Source organism: Chlorocebus sabaeus, chromosome 19 (genome assembly GCF_047675955.1).
Source record: "Chlorocebus sabaeus isolate Y175 chromosome 19, mChlSab1.0.hap1, whole genome shotgun sequence".
Classification (NCBI taxonomy): Eukaryota; Metazoa; Chordata; class Mammalia; order Primates; family Cercopithecidae; genus Chlorocebus; species Chlorocebus sabaeus.
Genome location: NC_132922.1, coordinates 11,880,842 through 11,899,117, shown reverse-complemented (window position 1 = coordinate 11,899,117; position 18,276 = coordinate 11,880,842). Strand labels below are relative to the sequence as shown.

Here is an 18,276-nt window from a genome sequence, read left to right as displayed (position 1 = left end):
ACACAAACACACACACAACACACAACACACACAACACACAAACACACACAACACACAAACACACACACAACACAAACACACAACACACAACACACACACACAACACACACACAACACACAACACACACACACAAAAGACACACACAACACATACACACAACACACAAACATGCACAAGACACACACAACACACAAACCTGCACAAGACACACACACACAACACACAAACACGCACAACACGCACACACACAACACACAACACATACACACACAACACACACACACAAACACACACACAACACACAAACATGCACAAGACACACACAACACACACACAACACACAAACATGTACAAGACACACACAACACATGCACACACAACACATGCACACACAACACACAAACATGCACAAGACACACATACACACAACACATGCACACACAACACATGCGCACACACACAGTGACAGAGACTCGACAAAAAGAAACCTCCTCCAGGTGCCCCAGAGCACTCCAGGGCACACCCCAGCCCCTCCCTGAGCAGAGGACTTCGGTGTTTCCCACGAAGGGGCGGGTGCGGGAGGGACCGGGTTGTCCAAGCTGCCCTTTGCTTGTGTCTCTGGGTTTGACAACCGCCCGAACTCCACTTGTTGGAAGCAAGTGATGAAAAATGTGCAGTCATTCTGGGAAAGGGGCCAGTGTAGGGGAGGCCAGAGGGGCTCAGCTGGTGAAAGAACCCCACAGTTAGTCATGTCACAGGGCAGGTCCCAGGGAGACCCGCCCCCCGTCTCAGAACCCCACCTTCCAAGGGCCCAGGCTCCCTGTCCCCTGGGCCTCAAGTCACAGCTTTGCCCATGACCTGGGAGCCCTGTGAGTCCTGGTGAGGTGACTGGACACAGCCTCATGACACTGCTGGGACCTGGGCTGGGAACTGAGAGCCTGTGGTCCCTCTGGGGTGTAGGGAGACGGGGCCCCACAGTGGTGGCAGAGCCAGGACCTCGTACACAGCAGCATGAACTCCAGACCCAAGCGGGACCTCCATTCTGGTCCCAGGGTGACCTGGGCTGCACAGTCCAGCACCTGCCCAGGGTCCCTCTGCCCTGCTCTGTCCCTCAATATTCTGGACCCCTGCTGGGTACCTGCCTTGTCTCCACTTACAGGGGACCAGGGTGAATCTCGGGCAAAGCCTGTATCTGTGAAGGAGGCCATTCTCCCTGCTCCCATCCCTGCCGCCCACATGCGGAACCAGCTCCTTCCTGTCCCCGGGGACTTGTCCTGGGCTCTGGTGGAAACTCCAGCGGGATGTGGGGTCTTTCATTTTCCCTCAGTGTCGCAGAGGCCGAAATGGGAAGGTGCTGTCACTCCCCAGGAAAGGGCACAATCTCCTTCCTTCCCTCCAGCTGGCCCAGGGACGGTGCACACTCTTATCCCAGTCACTCTAAGGACTGCAGCACTGACATGAGCCCAGAGTCACCCCCAGGGAGACCTGCCCTCCGTCCTTACAAATTCTGCCCTGACCTGACCTCAAGAGGACCAGGAAGGGGCCAGTTCCCACTGGGTTTTTGCTGCCCTGAGAGAGTCAGGCTCCAGTGCCCAGAGGAAAGTGGGTGTGCAGGGCGGCGGCACTGGCGGGGGGCACAGCAGTCCCAGGGGATCCCTCCCTGCTGTTTCAGGTTGTGGCTCTTATGGAAGATCCTGGGTCCAGGGGCTGGAGTAAAATCATTCCCACTCACATCTAACCTACCGTGGGCTGGCTCGTGGGAGTCAGAAGCCCAGACAGTGGCTCCCCCTGTCCACCATTGGCCAGGGAGGGTCCCGGCCTCCCTCTGTGCTGGTGGGGGGCCCCACCCACCCTGTCTTCTCTCCTCTGTGGAGACGCTGCCCTGCTCTCTGGCTTGTACAATTTGCTACTGAGAATTTAACTCCAGACAGCACTTTTGCCCCAGTGTGCTGTAAATATTTGAGTCTGAGGCCATGTTTGTCATCAGATGAAATGGTTTACAGATGCAAAACTGTTGTGTGTAGTCTAACATTTCTGGTTTGTAAACCCATCCATGTTGGCCTCCCAGCACACCCTGCTGCAGCCCTCGGTAACACCAGAATAGAGCCTGGACCCAGGCTCTGGGGCAGACAGGACCTTTTTACCAAAGCCTGCTGTGGCCACCCAGCCTGCTTTTCCTTAACAGACCCCCTCGTCAACTGTAAGCAGGTGAGAAAAATGTGACTTCTCAAGTGTGCTGTTCAGGTCCCACCCTCTAGAGGGCGACCATGCAGCAGAGACGTGCGGCATAACCCTTCGTCCCTCGCCTCAGCAGAGTCCGGTGACAGGTCGCAGGACCCCCGGGCCACACTGGAGAAGACCCTGCAGCTCCGCTTGGACACCCAGGAGTCTGAGACCTACAGAACCTGGGCCAGGTGCTGGGAAACACGGGGATGGGGCTGGCCTGCACCTGCCCTTGCTTGTCTTAGTTTTTGTTTTTTGTCTTTTTTGAGACGGAGTCTTGCTCTGTCACTCAGGTTGGAGTGCAGTGGTGCCATCTCGGCTCACTGCCACCTCGGCCTCCTGGGTTCAAGCCTCCTGAGTAGCTGGGATTACAGGTGCGTGCCACCACACCCAACTAATATTTTATATTTTTGGTAGAGACTGGGTTTCACCTTGTTGGCCAGGCTGGTCTCAAACTCCTGACTTCAAGTGACCTGCCCACCTCGGCCTCCCAGAGTGCTGGGATTACAAGCATGAGCCACCACGCCCGGCCTGCCCGGCCTTTTTGGGTTTTGTCTTTGCCACCCAGTGTGGCATCACCTGGATGACCTGCCCTAAGGCTGCAGGGATGTACGTGAGTCCGTCCCAGTCCAGGACACCAAGGCTAGTATCAGATGGGCTTTCGTGGCTTCTGGGCAGAACCCAGATCTGCACCTCCCATGTGCTGGAACCAGGGAAGGATGGGGCTGGCTTCCCCAGTTCTGCCTTCTGGTCGGGTGCTCCATGGACAGAGACCCTGAAGAGCATCATGCCAGGTGAGGCCTCAAATGGTAAAGATAAGAGAAACAGAACTTGAGGAGAAGAAATACAGAGGCCAGGCCAAGGCCGTGCACACTGTGGTCACTTTTCTACTCTGACCCCCTCCTCTGGGGGCTCCTGTGACTGTGAGCGTCCTCCTCCCAACTGAACGGTACCTCCTCTCCCTGGGCCTTCTGCTCTGGCCCCGTCCTCCCTCTGGCTGCGTCCCGGGTCTCAATGTTGGTCACTTATGACACCAAATTGGATTCTTCAGCTGGACACCCCCAGTCTCCTGGGCTGGACTCTGCAGTTACCCCTGGTGCTCCCAGCCCTTCCTCCCCCGTTCCTAAGCTCTGCTGTTTCTGCCTTTGGGAGGACATGCAGGCTGTTAGCCCATGTTTGTCGAGTGCTATGGTCCTTGAGTGTGCATAGCCCCAAACTGGGAGCTGGCACTGGGTGTTATGACTCCCCTTGCTGTAAATTTTAACAACTCAAACAGAAGCAGAAATAAGCAACATCTACTGAGTGCTGACCACCCACCAGTCTCCGTTCCTTATGTCTGAAGGGGAGCAGCTCACTGAACCCTTGCGCCCAGCCCTACAGTGAGGAGCCATCATTTTCACCTTCTCTGTTCAGATGAGGAAACTGACTATTGCAGTTAGAGGTTGCAAAGCGGAGCTGAGGTTGATCCAGCCAGGTAGGTCTCTATCCAGGTGTGCAAACCTGGCTGAGACAATTGAAACAAGTCTTGAAATCAGTTACAAAGATTCTTTCTTTCTTTTTTGTATTTTACCATTTACCTAACTTTACATGCAACTTCCTTAGTTCGGATACAATGTTTCATTTAAAAAAAAAAATCTGGGCTGGACGGAGTGGCTCACGCCTGTAATCTCAGCTCTTTGGGAGGCTGAGGCGGTCAGATCGCTTGAGGTCAGGAGTTCAAGACCAGCCTGGCCAACACAGTGAAATCCCATCTCTACTGAAAAATACAAAAATTAGCCGGGCATGGTGGCACATGCCTATAATCCCAGCTACTTGAGAGGCTGAGGCAGCAGAATGTCTTGAACCTGGGAGGCGGAGCTTGCAGTGAGCCAAGATCGTGCCACTGCACTCCAGCCTGGGAGACAGAGCGAGACTCATCTGAAAAAAAAAAAAAAAGTTAATTAAATTTTAAATATAGAATTTTTGTTGTTTTGCTTTGTTTTCTTGAAATGGAGTCTCGTTCTGTTTCCCAGGCTGGAGTGCAATGGTGCAATCTTGGCTCACTGCAACCTCCACCTTCTGAGTTCTAGCGAGGAGGCAGAGGTTATCGTGAGCTGAGATCACACCACTACACTCCAGCCTGGGTGATAGAGCAAGACTCAGTTTCCAGAAAAAAAAAGAAGAAGAAGAAGAAAGAAAGAAACAAAGAAGGCATTAAATCTGAAGGCCTCAGAGCTGATGGCTTCCAAGAGCTGGGCAGGTCCACACTCCCTCAGCCTCAGGACCAAGTGTTTGAGTGACAAGGGGCCTCAGAAGCTACATATGGGAGTCCTGAGACTTCCACTCTGTGCTGCTATACGCACTGTCCCATCTATCCTATATCTTTTCTTAAAGCCAAGGAAATGCACACTGGGTGAAGACTATCATGTCTCTTTTGATAGTGAATCCAAACCACAAGCCAATACTCCTTGTCAAACAGAAAGATGTTGCAACTATATCAATAGATTAAAGGAGAAAAGCCACATGACCATCTCAATGATAAAAAGTAGAAAGTATTTGCTATTAAAATAGCATCTTAGGGCCAGGCACTAATCCCAGAATTTTTCCTGTAATCCCAGCATTTTGGGAGGCTGAGGCAGGTGGATCACTTGAGGTCAGGAGTTCATGATCAGCCTGGCCAACATGGTGAAACTCCATCTCTATTAAAAATATAAAAATTGGCCAGGTGTGAAGGTGAACACCTGTAATCCCAGCTACTCGGGAGGCTGTTGTTGATGGGCATTTGGCTTTGGGTGTGATGACCGTGGCAGAGTGGAGGAGGACGCGAGGGGAGCGAGGGGGCTGGGGAACACTGGGACCTGGCTTCGCCAGGACTGTGTTCTCTCTGCAGAACATTGTTCATTTATCTACTCAGTCTCTTTGATCTTTTCCCATCTGGTATGAGAATGGGCTACTGTATTGTATTTCAGTGGTTACTAGCAGGAGATTACAGTGATGTGTTTGTTGTTTTAAACTGTTTTGTTTGTTTATTGGTGGTGGTTTTCTTTTTCTTTTCTTTTTTTTTTCTTGAGACAGAGTCTTGCTCTATTGCCCAGGCTGGAGTTCAGTGGCATGATCTTGGCTCACTGCAAGCTCTACCTCCTGAGTTCCAGCAATTCTCCTGTCTCAGCCTCCCAAGTAGCTGGGACTACAGACGCCCACCACCGTGCCCAGTTAAATTTGTATTTTTAGTAGAGACGGGGTTTCACCATGTTGGCTGGGCTGCTGTTGAACTCCTGACCTCGTGATCCGCCCGCCTCAGACTCCCAAAGTGTTGGGATTACAGGCGTGAGCCACCACGCCCAGCCTGTTTTAAACTGTTTTTAAGGAAAATTCTATCCACTCTTACTCCCTTTCATCCTGTAACATGTAGCTCTACTAGCCTGCTATTGGCTTTCCTGCTAATGAACGAAGTTCCATAGCCTCATTCTAAAAATTGTGCATGTATTTGTATATACAAAATACTATAAGATAGAGATGAAAACATCCCCTCTCCCCTGCAGCAACTGAGGGGGGACATCTTGCTTTTACAGAACGAGTTCAATAAATCTGAATGTAAGAGTAAAGTCTGGCCTGGTGCGGTGGCTCATGCCTATAACGTAACTCCAGCACTTTGATCACCTGAGGTCAGGAGTTAGAGAGCGGCCAGGCCAACATGGTCTACTAAAAACACAGAAATTAGCCAGACACAGTGGGTGACAGGGCAAGACTCCGTCCCCAAAAAAAAAAAAAAAAAAAAAAAAAAGTCAAGTCTGATATTGACAGAGCATCAGTCCTGATTTTCTGTGCTATTGGATACTGGTAGGAACACCTGTAGCTGTCACCAAGCAGCAGAGGGGAGCAATGTGAGTGGCAACTCTGGAGCCGGCTGCCTGGGTTTCATCCTGCTTCTGCCACTTACTGGACTGTGGCATTTAGCAAGTTACTTAGCACCTCTGTGCTTCAATTCTGTCATATGAAATGGAGATGATAATAGGACTTCCACATTGTGGGCTGTGAGGCTTAAATGAGTTTGTTCATATTATAGCTACATATATTATAAAAAGCACCTGGCCCATAGTGAGCCATTTAGAATATTGGTTGTTCTCTATCACCAGAAATCTGTCCCCGTAAACAAAGCGTTAAAAATCATTTTGATGGTCGGGCACAGTGGATGATGCCAGTAATCCCAGCACTTTGGGAGGGGAGGCAGGCAGGTGAATCACCTAAGGTCAGGAGTTTGAGATCAGTCTGACTAACATGGTGAAACCCCATCTCTACTAAAAATATGGACAGTAGCTGGGCGTGGTGGGGTGTGTCTGTAATCCCAGCTACTCGGGAGGCTGAGGCAGGAGAATTGCTTGAACCCGGGAGGTGAAGGTTGAAGTGAACTGAGATTGCGCCACTGCACTCCAGCCTGGGTGACAGAGTGAGACTCCGTCTCAAAAAAAAAAAAAAAAAAAAAAAATCTTCTTGCAGGCAAGGTGCAGTGGCTCACGCATGTAATCCCAGCACTTTGGGAGGCCGAGGTGGGTGGATTGCTTAAGTCTAAGAGTTGAAGACCAGCCTGGGCAACATAGTGAAACCCTGTCTCTACAAAAAATACAAAAATTAGCTGGATGTGGAGGTGTGCACCTGTAGTCTCAACTACTTGGGAGGCTGAGACAAGAGGATCACCTGAGCCTGGGGAGCTCAAGATTGCAGTGAGCTGTGATTGAGCCACTGCACTCCAGCCTGGGTGACAGGGCAAGACTGTATCTCAAAAAAAAAAAAAAATTTTTAAGTTGCATAAGACCCATACACAGAAAACTACAAAACTCTACTAAGAACTAAGAGAAAGTTTTTAAAAATACCTAAATCAATGGTGAGATATACCATGTTTGGGGATTGAAAAACTTAATATCAAGAGGTTAAATCGGCCGAGTGTGGTTGCTCATGCCTGATATCTCAGCACTTTGGGAGGCTGAGGCAGACAGATCACTTGAGATCAAGAATTTGAGACCCTGGCCAACATGGTGAAACCCGGTCTCTACTAAAAATACAAAAAATTAGCCAGGCATGGTAGTGTGTGCCTGTAATCCTAGCTACTCGGGAGGCTGAGGCAGAAGAATTGCTTAAACCCGGGAGGTGGAGGTTGCAGTCAGCCGAGATCAAGCCACTGCACTTCAGCTTGGGTGACAGAGCGAGACTCCATCTCAAAAAACAAAGTTAAATCTACAGATTTGATGCAATCCTACTCAAATTCTCAGGGTTTGGGGGCAGCTCTTCTGCCCCCTTGTGGAAGCTCTGTAATGTGTGCACCAAGTCAGGATGCCCCCCTTCCCGGTAGTCAGATTTCAAGGTGAGCCACAGAAGGACCACCCTGGCAAGTCTGCTGGGAGGAAGCTAGGCTGTAGCCCTTTTCTGGCATGCTCACGTCTCCTTGGTGTGAAGCAGCACCTGGGCCTGCCGCTGCCAGGAGTGGTCCTAGATGGTCCCTGAGTGTCTCTGATCCTGAGCCAAGTGTGTGTCTTTAGTTCCTTGAGGAAGTGCCCCAGTAGGACACGATTAAAGTCAGAGGCAAGAACGATGACATGGGTTCTGTCTCTCCTTGTGGATTCCACAGCTCAGTCCTGTGGGTTCCAGCTGGTTCTTACTCTCCCACACCTAGTGTCCCTCATCCCTTTGTGACGGCCCCTTGCACCACCCCGCCGCAGACTTCAAGCTCCAGCATCAGAGGCGGCGAAGACAACACTTTATGGGGGTTGCTTAACCAGCCTGCAACTGGGTAAGGTCAGATTCATATGTTTTAAAATTTGTAAAAGAAATATATACATCTTAGTGGTTCTGTTTATTGGCTGAACCCCAACTAATACACCCCTAAAAAGCATTACCGTGGAAGGGTACAGTGGCTCATGCCTGTAATTCAAGCATTTTAAGAGGCAAAGTTGGAGCCGGGCACGGAGGCTCACACCTGTAATCCCAGCACTTTGGGAGGCTGAGGCGGGTGGATCACAAGGTCAGGAGATCGAGACCATCCTGGCTAACACAGTGAAACACATCTCTACTAAAAAAAAAAACAAAAAAACAAAAAACAAAAATTAGCAGGGCATGACGGCGGGTGCCTGTAGGCCCAGCTACTCGGGAGGCTGAGGCAGGAGAATGGCGTGAACCTGGGAAGAGGAGCTTGCAGTGAGCTGAGATCATGCCACTGCACTCCAGCCTGGGCAACAGAGCAAGACTCCATCTCAAAAAAAAAAAAAAAAAAAAGCCAAAGTTGGGAGGATTGCTTGAGCCGGGGAGTTTGAGGTTGCAGTAAGCCATCTCTGCAGTCTAGACTGGGCAACAGAGCAAGATCCTGTCTCTAAAAAATTAAAACATTAAATTTAATTAATTAATATTTTAAAAAATTTAAAAATGTTTAAAAAGCATTATTCTCTGCTGGGCTCGGTGGCTCACACCTGTAATCCCAGCACTCTGGGAGGCCAAGATGGGCATATCACTTGAGGTCAGGAGTTGGAGACCAGCCTGGCCAACATGGTGAAACCCCATCTCTACTAAAAATACAAAGATTAGCTGGGCGTGGTGGCACACACCTGTAACCTCAGCTACTCAGGAGGCTGAGACAGGAGAATTGCTTCAGCCCCAGAGTGGGAGGTTGCACTGAGCCAAGATCGTGCCATTGCACCCCAGCCTAGGTGATAACATTGAAACTCTGTCTCAAAAAAAAAGAAAGAAAGAAAAAAGCATTATTCTCCTACATCTCTCCAAAATTACTTAAACTATTTTAAGGGACAAATGGATATTGATTTCCAATGAATTCAGGGTAGGCTGTGCTGCTAGACACCGTGGTGTCAGTATTTGAGCTAGATTCCTGTTCTTGCTATAGTAACATGTTATTGCTCCTAAATCATTCATATGTTAAAGACAAAATCATAGTGTGAATTAGGCACACTTAGAACTCATTGATCTTTTTTTTCTTTTTTTCTTTGAGATGGAGTCTCGCTCTGTTGCCCAGGCTGAAGTGCAGTGGCACGATCGCAGCTCACTGAAACCTCTGCCTCCTGGATTCAAGCAGTTCTCCTACCGCAGCCTCTGGAGTAGTGCTCTAGCAAATGAACTGAACCCAAAGAGTGGGTCACGAGAACCGCAACTTGAAACCTGTTGGTCAGGCACTCCAGGGGTCTGGGGTTTCTACTGGTGTCTAAAGCAGGGGCAGTTCTGGGGACTGTGCCCTCAACCTGTGAGAGCTGACACCATCTCAAGGTAGTGCTGGATGTGACTGAGAGGACACCGGCTGGTGTCTGCTGAAGAATGGATTGCTTATCTGTTGGTGGGAAGAAATCCCCCACATTTGGTCACAGAAGTCTTCTGTGTTGATTGTTGTTGTGTTGGTGCGAGAACAGAGGAAAAATATGGCTTGAGTTTGTGTTTTTCTACACACTCCGTTTCCCACGCCCTCTTAATTCCCGGCCGTTGCTTGTTGCTTATTGCTGAGGTCTCCCTGCCAAAGCTGAAACCCTCTTCACAAGACCTTGCCAGAGCCTTTTTCTGGTGTGTCTGTCTGACCCTGACCCATCTGAAGCTTTCTTCAGGATTTTAGGTCCATAATCTCTCTCTTTGACCATGGTTTTAACTCCCGGTCACCCATTCTAGGGCAGATGGAAAAGTCTTGCTTGGCCTTCTAGCACACTTACATAAATATTCCATAAAAGTAAGAATCACGCCGGGTGCGGTGGCTCACGCCTGTAATCCCAGCTCTCAGGGAGGCCAGAGGCAGGAGGACAGCTTGAACCCAGGAGTTGGAGACCTGCCTGGGCAATATAGCGAGACCTTGTTCTCCACAAAAAGGAAGAAAAAAAAAAGACAGAAAAAAAAAGTGTAAAAGTAAGAATCACCAAAATTGACTCAAAATGAAAAAAAAAAAAAAATCACTCCATGAGGTCGATCATCAATGAGGACACTGAAAAGGTAACCAATCCTTACCTAACCTCAGGCCTTGATGGTTTTACTGGCAATTTATACCAAATTGTCAATGAACAAATCATTCTACATTATAGAAACTATTCCAGAGAAAAGAAAATGATGGGAAGTTTCCCAAATCATGACCCAGGATTATCACAACCCTGATGCTACAACTGGGCAAAAATAGAACACAATTTTTAAAAAACTGTAATTCATGAGTAACTTCAATCAAAGAGACGTGGCAGCCCAGGATCTGAAGAATCCCTGACTAAAAAGGCATTAAATCCAGCTGGGCGCGGTGACTCACGCCTGTAATCCCAGTACTTTGGGAGACTGAGGTGGGCGGATTGCCTGAGGTAAGGAGTTCAAGACCAGCCTGGCCAACATGGTGAAACCCCCCTCTCTAGTAAAGACACAAAAATTGGCCAGGCATGGTGGTGCATGCCTGTAATCCCAGCACTTTGGGAGGCCAAGGTTGGCAAATCATCTGAGTTCCAGACCAGCCTGGTCAACATGGTGAAACCTCGTGTCTACTAAAGATACAAAAATTTAGCTGGGCATGGTGGCATGTGCCTGTAATCCCAGCTACTAGGGAGGCTGCGGCAGGAGAATCGCTTAAACTGGGGAGGCGGAGGTTGCGGTGAGCCAAGATTGCACCACTGCACTCTAGCCTGGGTGACAGGGCGAGACTCCATTTCAAAAAAAACAAAAACAAAAACAGAAAACAAAAATTAGCCAGGTGTGTTGGCAGGCACCTGTAATCCCAGCTACTGGGGAGGTTGAGGCAGGAGAATCACTTGAACCCAGGAGGCAGAGATTGCAGTGAGCCAAGATCACGCCACTGCACTCCAGGCTGGGTGATAGAGTGAGACTCAGTCTCAAGAAAAAAAAAAAGACATGAAATCTGAAGGCCCCAGAGCTGATGGCTTCCCAGAGCTGGGCAGGTCCACACTCCCTCAGCCTCAGGACCAAGTATCCGTGTGTTTGAGTGACAAGGGGCCTCAGAAGCTACATGTGGAAGTCCTGAGACTTCCACTCTGTGCTGCTACACACATTGTCCCATCTGTCCTGTATCTTTTCTTAAAGCCAAGGAAATGCATACTGGGTGAAGACTATCATGTCTCTTTTGATAGTGAATCCAAACCACAAACTAGTACTACTTGTCAAACAGAATCATGTTACAACTATATCAGTTGATTAAAAATATAAAAATTGGCTGGATGTGAAGGTGAACACCTGTAATCCCAGCTACTTGGGAGGCTGAGGCAGGAGAATAGCTAGAATCCAGGAGGGGGAGGTTGCAGTGAGCTGAGATCGCGCCACTGTACTCCAGTCTGGGCAACAGAGCAAGACTCCATCTCAAAAAATAAAATACAATAAAATAAAACAAAACAAAACAAAATAGTATCTTAGAATATGCAAAGACAGCTTAGAAGCTATCTTAAGAGCTTGAAGCGTGCTGCCATGCCAAAGAAAGCATTCCCAGTTCAACAAAACTCTTAGCGAGCTTTCTTAATCTCATAAAAGGTTTCTAGATAAAAGGTTCGTCTACTACAAATAACACAAAAATGGGCAAAGGATATGCATAGGCAATTTATAGAAGAAATGAAATAAGCAATAAAATATGCAAAATTGAACAGCCTTATTAATACACGGGTAAACACTGGTGGGAATATCAACTGGGAATATCACTTTGGAGAGTGTGGCAGATGTAAGGGCGGGCTCACCCAAATGAATGAAAATAAAACGTAATGCAAATAGTAACCAAAAGAGAGCAGCAGTGGCTATGCTGATATCAGATAAAATACATTTTAACCAGATGTAGTGGCTCACGCCTGTAATTCCAACTACTCAGGAGGCTGAGGTGGGAGGATTGCTCAAGCCCAGGAGTTCAAGACCAGCCTGGGCAACATAGTGAGACCCTATCTCTTTAAAAAATTGAGTTTAAATGAAGAAAGGTTATAAGACACGAAGAAATACTTTTTTTTTTTTTTTTTTTTGACAGAGATTCACTCTTGTTGCTCAGGCTAGAGTGCAATGCCGCGAGCTCGGCTCACTGCAATCTCCGCCTCCCAGGTGCAAGTGATTCTCCTGCCTCTGTCTCCCAAATAACGGGGATTACGGGCGTGCACCAGTACGCACAGCTAATTTTTTGTATTTTTAGTAGAGATAAGGTTTCACCATATTGGCCAGGCTGGTCTCAAACTCCTGACCTCAAGTGATCCTCTCGCCTTGGCCTCCCAAAGTGCTTGGATTACAGCTGTGAGCCATTGTGCCCAGCTGGACATTATATATTAATAAAAGTTTTAATGCATCAAGAAGTATAAGTTATACAAATTTACACACCAAGGCTGGGCGTATTGGCTCATGCCTATAATCCCAGCACTTTGGGAGGCAGAGGTGAGCTGATCACCTGAGGTCAAGAGTTCGAGACCAGCCTGACCAACATGGAGAAACCTCGTCTCTACTAAAAATACAAAATTAGCCAGACATGGTGGCGCATGCCTGTAATCCCAGCTGCTCGGAAGGCTGAGGCAGGAGAATCGCTTGAACCCAGGAGGTGGAGGTTGCAGTGAGCCAAGATCTCGCCATTGCACTCCAGCCTGGCCGACAGAGCGAGACTGTATCAAAAGAAAAAAAAAGAAAGATGTACACACTTAATAACAGATCATCAAAATATATGAGGCAAAAATTAACAGAATCGAGGGAGAATTAAAGTTCTACAATAATTGGAGACTTCAGTGCTCGATGCTCAATAATGGACAGAACAACCAGACAGAAAAAAAGGAAGGAAATAGAGAACTCAACACAATAAGCCAACTAGATCTAACAGACATATACAGAACACTTCACCCAGTAACAGCAGACAGCCACTGCGGAAAACAGCATGGCAGTTCCTCAAAAAATTAAAAATAGAATGGCCAGATGATCCAGCAATTCCACTGCCGGGTGTACACTCAAAAACACTGAAAGCAGAGTCTCAAAGAGTTATTTGTACACCCACGGAAGCAACCCAGGTTTTCATCAATACGTGAATGGAGAGGCAAAATGTGGTCTACACATACAATGGAGTGTTATTCAGCCTAGAAAAGGAAGGAAATTCTGACCCATGCTACAACATGGATGAACCTTGAGGATGTTATGCTGAGTAAAATAAGCCAATCACATAAAGAGAAACACTGAATGATTCCACTTATATGACGCACTTAGAATATTCAGAATGGCCAGCCCAGTGCAGTGACTCATACCTGTAATCCCAGCACTTTGGGAGCCCAGGTGAGCGGATCACCTGAGGTCAGGAGTTTTTGTTTGTTTGTTTGTTTGTTTGTTTGTTTTGAGACAGGCTGTGTCACCCAGGCTGGAGTGCAGTGGCATGATCTCAGTTCACTGCAGCCTCCACCTCCTGGGCTGAAGCAATTCTTCTGCCTCAGTCTCCCGAGTTGCTGGGATTACAGGGGCCCGCTACCATGCCCGGCTAATTTATTTATTTATTTATTTATTTATTTATTTATTTAATTTTGAGACAGAGTCTTGCTCTGTCTCTTAGGCTGGGGTGAAATGGCACGATCTCGGCTCACTGCAACCTCCACCTCCTGGGTTCAAGCAATTCTTCTGCCTCAGCCTCCTGAGTAGCTGAGACTACAAGCGCCCGCCACCACACCCAGCTAATTTTTTTTTTTTTTTTTTTTGTATTTTTAGTAGAAACAGGGTTTCACCGTGTTGGCCAGGATGGTCTTGATCTCCTGACCTTGTGATCTGCCCCCCTCGGCCTCCCGAAGTGCTGGGATTACAGGCATGAGCCACCATGGCTGGACAATTTTTGTATTTTTAGTAGAGACAAGGTTTCACCATGTTGGCCAGGCTGGTCTCAAACTCCTGACCTTATGATCCATCTGCTTTGGCCTCCCAAAGTGCTGACATTACAGGCGTGAGCCACTTTGCCCAGCAGCGTCAGGACTTCAAGATCAGCCTGGCCAACATGCCGAAACCACGTCTCTACTAAAAATACAAAAATAGCCAGGCATGTTGGGATATGCCTGTAATCCCAGCTACTTGGGAGGCTAAGGCACGAAGAATCACTTGAATCTGGGAGGCGGAGGTTGCAATGAGCCAAGATCGTGCCACTGCACTCTAGCCTGGGTGACAGAGCGAGACTCCATCTCAAAACAAAAACAAACAAACAAACAAACAAAGAGTATTCAAAATGGTAAAGACAGAAAGTAGAATGGTGGGTGCCAGGGCTGACAGAAGAGAGAATGGGGAGGAGGGAATGAGGAGTTTGCGTTTAATGGGTGCAGAGTTTCAGTCTTACAAGATAAAAAGAGCCTGCTCGGCGCGGGGGCTCACATCTGTAATCCCAGCATTTTGGGGGGCCGAGGCAGGTGGATCATTTGAGGTCAGGAGTTCAAGAGCAGCCTGGCCAACATGGTGAAAGCCTGTCTCTACTAAAAATACAAAAATTAGCTGGGTGTGGTGGCGCCTGCCTGTAATACCAGCAACTTGGGAGACTGAAGCAGGAGAATTGCTTGATCCCAGGAGGCTGAAGTTGTGATGAACAGTGATCATGCCACCAGCACTCCAGCCTGGACGACAGAGTGAGACTCTGTCTCAAAAAAAAGAAAGAAAAAAAAAAGGAAAAAAAAAAGAAAAGAGCCATGGAGAGGGATGGTGGTGGTGGTTGCACAACATTAAGAATATGTGTAATATGTTTAATACCGCTAAACTCTGTACTTAAAAATGGTCAAGATGGTAGATTTTATGTTATGTATAAATTACCACAACATTTTTAAAATTGGTAAAAAAGACAACCAGGAGCAAAAATTTTACCACAGCAATAAGTAGATGACAGGCACATGAAAAAGACATTCGACATCATTAGCCATTAGAGAAGTGAACATTAAAACCACAATATTACCACGGACCTATCAGACTTATCAATGGCTAAAATAACACAGTGGCAGCGCCAAATGCTGGAGAAACTGGATCATTTATACATTGCTGGTGAGAATATAAAATAGTACAGCTATTTATACATTGCTGGTGAGAATATAAAATAGTACAGCTATTCTCCAATTTAGTTTAGCAGTTTCTTTCTTTCTTTTTCCTTCTTTCCTTCCTTCCTTCCTTCCTTCCTTCCTTCCTTCTTTCCTTCTTTCTTTCTTGAGATAGTTTCTCGCTCTGTCACCTAGGCTGCAGCGCAGTGGCACGATCTCAGCTCACTGCAACCTCCGCCTCGCGGGTTCAAGTCATTCTCCTACCTCAGCTTCCTAAGTAGCTGGGACTACAAGTGCGCACCACCAAGCCCAGCTAATTTTTGTATTTTTAGTAGAGACGGGGTTTCATCATGTTGACCAGGAAGGTCCCTATCTCTTGACCTCATGATCTGCCCGCCTCAGCCTCCCAACGTGCTGGGATTACAAGAGTGAGCCACTGCAACCGGCCAAGTAGTTTCTTTCTTTTTTTTTTTTTTTTTTTTGAGACGAAGTCTCGCCCTGTCGCCCAGGCTGGAGTGCAGTGGCACGATCTCTGCTCACTGCAAGCTCCGCCACCTCCCGGGTTCATGCCATTCTCCTGCCTCAGCCTCCCTAGAAGCTGGGACTACAGGCGCCTGCCACCACGCCCGGCTAATTTTTTTGTATTTTTAGTAGAGACTGGATTTCACCGTGTTTGCCAGGATGGTCTCGATCTCCTGACCTCCTGGGATTACAGGCGTGAGTCACCGCGCCCGGCCAGTAGTTTCTTATAAAACTAAACATGTACTTAACATACAGTCCAGCAATTGCACTACTGGGCATTTATTCCAGAGAAATGAAAACTTATGTTCACATTTTTAAAAAAACTACAAAAACCTGTGTTCATTGCAGCTTTGTTCACAATAGCCAAAAACAGCAACCAATATAAACGTCCAGTGGGCAAATGGTTCAACCTGCTGTGGTACATCCATGCCATGAATTGTGCCCTGCAATGGAAACAAATAACCTATGGAAACCAGCAACAATTCAGATGAACCTCAAGGGTATTATGCTGAGTGAAAAACGTCAATGACGAACGATTCCATACACACATTCCATGTATAATCATATACTGATGATTCCATATATATCAAAAGAAATCATATCAAAAGATCCCATATATATTCTAGATATATATTCCATATAATCATATACTGAAGATCCCATATATATAACCTTCTTTTTTATATTTATTTTTATTATTTTATTTTATGTTATTTTGAGATGGTGTTTCATTCTTGTTGCCCAGGTTTGAGTGCAATGGCGTGATCTGGGCTCACGGCAACCTCTGTCTCCCGGGTTCAAGTAATTTTCCTGCCTCAGCCTCCCGAGTAGCTGGGATTACAGGCAAGCACCACCACACCTGGCTAATTTTGTATTCTTTTTTAGTAGAGACGGGGTTTCTCCATGTTGTTCAGGATGGTCTCGAACTCCCAAACTTAGGAGATCCCCCCCGCCTCAGCCTCCCAAAGTGCTGAGATTACAGGTGTGAGTTACTGCACCCGGTCTATTTTTTTTTTTTGAGATGGAGTCTTGCCCTGTCACCTAGGTTGGAGTACAGTGATGAGATCTCCACTCACTGCAACATCCACTTCCCAGGTTCCAGCTATTTTCCCGCCTCAGCCTCTCAGGTAGCTGGGACTACAGGTGCGTGCCACCATGCCTGGCTAATTTTTTTTTTTTTTTTTTTTTTTAGTGGTGACGGCGTTTCACCATGTTGGTCAGGCAGGTCTTGATCTCCTGACCTCAGGTGATCTGCCCGCCTCACCTTCCAAAGTGCTGGTATTACAGGTATGAGCTACCGCAATCAGCCATTTTTAACCTTCTTCAAATAAAATTACACAGGTGGAAAAAGTTTTTCTTTTCTTTTTCTTTTTTTTTTTTGAGACAGGATCTCACTCTGTCGCCCAGGCTGGTGTGCGGTGATGCAATCATGGCTCAAGTGATCCTCCCCCCACAACCTCCCTAGTAGCTGGAATTACAGGTGTGCACCACCACATCTGGCTAATTTGTTTTTGTTTTTGTAGAGACGGGGTTTCACCATGTTCGCCAGGCTGGTCTTGAACTTCTGATATCAAGTGATCCGCCTGCCTCGGCCTCCCACAGTGCTGGGATTACTGGTATGCGCTACCACACCTTGCCCAAAAATGTTTTCAAAATAATAAAATGGGCTGGGCAAGTGGCTCACGCCTGCAGTTAGAGGCCTGGAGACATTAAGTAAACCACCCAAGGTCACACAGTAAGGAAGGGGCGGATCTCAGAGTTGCCTGGCTGCAAAGCTGACGTCCCTTCCCCACTGTGCCTTAACTGCTGCCTTTCAGCTGGGTTTAAGGATGCCTCTCTGGTCTAGGGTTATTATTCCATTTTCTTCTACGAAGTGTGTTTCTGATAAACAGAATTGATTATTTTCCACCGATGGTCCTTTGTCCATCTCTTTCTGATGGCAAGAGGAAACTTCACCTTCAAGGGGTGCGCCTCTGCCCACCGCCGCACCGTCTGAAAAGTAAGGTGCGCCTCTGGTCGGCCGCTCATCGTCTGGGCAGTGAGGAGCGCCTCTGCCCCGCCGCGGCACCGTCTGGGAAGCGAGGAGCGCCTCTGCCCGGCTGCCCCACCGTCTGGGAAGCGAGGAGCGCCTCTGCCCGGCTGCCCCACCATCTGGGAAGTGAGGAGCGCCTCGCCTCTGGACGGCCCCGGCACCGTCTGGGAAGTGAGGAGCGCCTCTGCCCGGCCCCCACACCGTCTGGGAAGTGAGGAGCGCCTCTACCCGGCTGCTCCACCGTCTGGGAAGTGAGGAGCGCCTCTACCCGGCCGCTGCACAGTCTGGGAAGTGAGAAGCGCCTCTGCCCGGCCCCGACACCGTCTGGGAAGGGAGGAGCGCCTCTACCCGGCTGCTGCACCGTCTGGGAAATGAGGAGCGCCTCTGGACGGCTGCGGAGCAACCCTCTAGCTGTGAAGTGGCAGCCCTGTGTGTGATCTTTCTGCCCTCCCCAAGTTTTCATTTTCGATAGTAAAATGTACTTTTAAATTAAAATATTTATATTGGGTAAAGAGAGAGAGAGAGAGCGAGCGAGAGAGAGCGAGAGAGAGAGAGAGAGAGAG

General features: G+C 48.0%; 1 pseudogene; it reads right to left on the bottom strand.

Annotated features, from left to right (window-relative positions):
* The window catches only part of LOC140709173 (uncharacterized), a 40,076-nt pseudogene that overhangs the window by 21,675 nt on the left and 125 nt on the right, over positions 1-18,276 (bottom strand).